The sequence below is a fragment of the Echinops telfairi genome, unplaced genomic scaffold, assembly GCF_000313985.2.
Source record: "Echinops telfairi isolate 266 unplaced genomic scaffold, ASM31398v2 ScPeMD7_60;HRSCAF=208, whole genome shotgun sequence".
Taxonomy (NCBI): domain Eukaryota; kingdom Metazoa; phylum Chordata; class Mammalia; order Afrosoricida; family Tenrecidae; genus Echinops; species Echinops telfairi.
Window position 1 is genome coordinate 1,541,853 of NW_022103958.1, and position 3,900 is coordinate 1,545,752.

At 37.8% G+C, this 3,900-nt stretch overlaps 1 pseudogene; it reads right to left on the reverse strand.

Annotated features, from left to right (window-relative positions):
• Window positions 1–606: 606 nt before the first annotated feature.
• Window positions 607–1,522, reverse strand: LOC101659007 (annotated as a pseudogene).
• Between the last annotated feature and the right edge of the window lie 2,378 nt (window positions 1,523–3,900).

Genomic DNA, 3,900 nt, shown 5'->3' on the forward strand with positions numbered 1-3,900 from the left:
TGAAACACAGGGAAACCAGGATAGACAAACTGCTCAGGGTGAACAATGAGAGTAGAGATATCAGAAAGATTAGGTGAAGGTGAGGGGAGAAAGAGGGAATTGATCACAAGAATCAACCTATACCCTGGCAGTGGGGGGATGAACTATAGAAAAGTGGATGAGGGACAACAGAGGATGATGTAAAATATGAAAATAATAATCTATAACTTATCAAGGGTTCATGAGGGAGGGAGGGAGAAGAAATGGGGAGCTGATATCAGGGCTCAAGTGGGAAGAGAGTGCTTTGAAAATGATTATGGCAGCATATGTGCAAATGTGCTTGACACAATGGATGAATGTATGGATTCTGGTAAGAAATGTAAGAGGCCCCATTAAAAGTATTCAAAAAAAGCATTAAGAATTTAAGAAAAGCAAATAAATAGGCAATTTTAAAAATATATATTCAATTCTTACAAAGGTACATAGACACAGGACTAATGATGACAATAATGAGTCATTCCTTAATTATCTAGGTCCTTACTTCGGTCTCCACTTCAAAATTGAAGCTTATGTATTCACCACAACATTAGTGTCCAGTAGAGACAATTCCTGCCAAAGCAGTATTCCCTAGGAAAATACCTTGGGGCCCATCATTTTCCTGACAGCTTCTTTCACATCCTTGTTCCTCAGGCTATAGATCAGAGGGTTCAGCATAGGAATTACTACCATGTAGAACACCATGGCTACTTTGTCTGTGTCAGGACTGGTGCCAGAGCTGGGCCGGCAATAAATGAAAAGGATGGTTCCATGGAAGATGACAATAGCTGTGAGGTGGGAGGCACAGGTGGAAAAGGCTTTGCGACTTCCCTCTGCAGAGCTCATCCTCAGGATGGTGATGAGAATAAACAAGTAGGAGGTGAGGATGACCACATGGTGCTGATCTCATTGAAAGAAGCCACAATGAACAACAGTAGTTCATTCATGGAGACACCAGAGCAGGCTGGAGATAAAAGAAGGGATATGTCATGTTTGAGTGATAGGCTGGGATCTCAAGAGCTAGACACACATAGATCAGAGAACACACAGTTCCATATAGGTAGCAGCCAGACACCAGCTCCACACAGAGCTTCTGGGACATGATGACCATGTAGAGGAGTGGGCTGCAGATGGCCACAAAGCGGTCATAGGCCATCACAGCCAGCAGGATGACTTCAGTGACTACACATGTGCAAAATAAATAGAACTGAACTATACACCCCACAAAGGAAATGGTTTTCTTGTTGCTTATCAAATTGTCCAACATTTTGGGCACAATGATGATAGAGTAACAGAAATCCACAAAGGACAAGTGGCTGAGGAAAAAGTACATTGGGGTGTGTAACTCAGTGCTGGCCTGAATCAATGCAATCTTGCCTAGGCTGCCAAAAACTGTGATTCCATAGATTAGAAGGAAAAACAGAATGAGGAAGACTCTCAGCTCAGGGATGTCTGATAATCCCAGGAGAATTAACTCTGTCCCCAAGGTGCAGTTTTCCTCCACCATCTTCCAATATATTTCAGGTATGGTGAAGCAAATTAAATGTCTAGTAATTTTCCTAGAAGAGAATAAAGGTTTTATATTAGTCTTCAAAATGGAATTTGGGATGTGGAAAATGGTTCTTTATTAGGGAATTATCTTTAAGGGGAATAAAAAGTCAAAAGATTCAAAATGTTAAAAATAACAGTCTCTTTAGATACTACAGATTAAAAGTAATCATCAACTGAAGCCCCAATTGATTCTCAGAATTTATGTACACAATAGATTGGAATGATCTATGACATTAATGAACTAATACTCCTTTGAAATGGATTCAATATTTTATTTTACAGTTCTATTCATTATCTCGTGTATCCAGCAATCATAAGTCTTTGTCCATTTGGTGCTATAAGTGCTGTGATCCTGATATATATACTATATGTATGTTTTGCATTATATATTAAAGACAGAATAACAAACGGTGCTCTTTGGGATAGAAGTCACTGTTGGTGCAAAGGAGTTATAAAGTTAAAAGAAGCTAAACTATAGAAATATCATCACTGTAACTTCGGGTATAATCATTAAAGTCATATATTTGATCCACATAAAAAAGAGGAAAGTAATAGTGTTCACAGAGTTTCACAGTAAAGGTTAGAGTAACGGTTACCTATTCTATGTATGTATGTATGTATGTATGCATGTATGTATGAGGGAGCTGCAATCCAGGTGTGATAGGCAGGGTACTCTAGAGAAGCAGAACCAGGATACTTATGACTGTATCTATGTAAAAGATAGGTCCAAGGTCAAGGAAGCAGGCAATGGAGACTTCCCTCAGGCAAAACGGACAGAGGCTGCCTGCAGGTAGCACACAGCAAGGTGGGTCTACAACAGTAAGCACAGGAGCTTAGCAAAGTAGGCCCAGATGAGATATTGAACTCAAGCAATGCAAGGCAACAAGATCCACCAGCCTCATGCTCAAGGGATGCATGTACCAGCAGCATGGTGAAGCAGGTCTCAAAGGAGCCTCATGCTCCAGCACCATGATTCACAGGTTGCCTTGGCCCCAGGTAGTGTAGCACACAGATTGAGGCAGAGAACTAGCTAAAGCAGCAGCACATTGGTATCATCACCAGAGAACACGAGAGACATGGGCAGACCTTGTAGAGTCATTTATCTCTTTGCCATCCAATCAAACTTTGACCTGATTAACCTCTGCCCATATTTTCCTAATGGCCAGTTTGGTACAATAAACCTCACTATCACACCAGGCTTTCTTTTAAAGAAAAGATATAGAGTAGGTGAGAGATTTTACTTTCTGCTGGCCCGTCTACACTCAAAGACATGAGAGCAGAATGAGAAAGAGAATGGCAACATGAATAGTTTGTTATTTTCTGTTCACCTTGGACGAATTTTAAAGATTGTTTTCCTGAAATCATGGCTTTATTACCAGATTTATGTGCAAGCATGAACCAAGCCAAACCCAGAGCAATCAAGTTGATTCTGACTCATAGTGTCCCTATATAGTAATTTCAAAAGTGTAAATCTTTACAGAAGCAGGTAGTCTCATCTTCCACTGTTGAACTGAGGATTTATACTGCTGCCCTGTTTGTTAGCAGCCCAATGTGTAACCCATTAGGCTACCAGAATCCCTACATATCATACAGGGATACATATTTACATACAACACTTTGCCAAACCTAAATGACAGAGTTATATGAATTTACCAATCTGGATGTATAGTATTAAGAGAGGCTATAGGTTATAATATAGGATAGGGTTGTTATGACTTAACATCAAGTTGATAGTAGTGAGTTTATAGTACAGGCAATCATTTGTTCGAAATATATATGCTTTCCTATCAAAAATATCTGGAAAATCCATGAGTCCTTTTAACCACCTTTGTGGACACATTAATATACCTCTCTGAATTGTAGAGACAATTAGGGAACATATATATATATATGGTTATATTTTCAAGATTCAGTTAAGGAAAGTTGTGTTGAAGAAGGAGAAAAGGGGGTTGGGGAAGATATACTATTTTGTTCACTCAGTATTTCTAACACAAAGTACTATATACCACTAGTGTTAGTGTTACAAATTATTTGTTACAAATAATAGTGTTAGTGTTACAAATAAATTATAGTGTTACAAATTATAATGTTAGTGTTACAAATTATGTTGATTTTCCATCAACATATTTTAAATCTAAAGCAGGAATATTTTAAATAAGCACACAGGAAAAATGATTCTGTATAAATATACAGTAATTAGAAAAGAGCTAATATTTATTATAGAAAAAAGATAGAGCTTATAATTTTCATTTCAGCTTAATTCTTCTATATAGAAAAATTAGAGATATTTCAAAACACTTTATTTTAAATAATGGATTTATTTAAATATTTAAG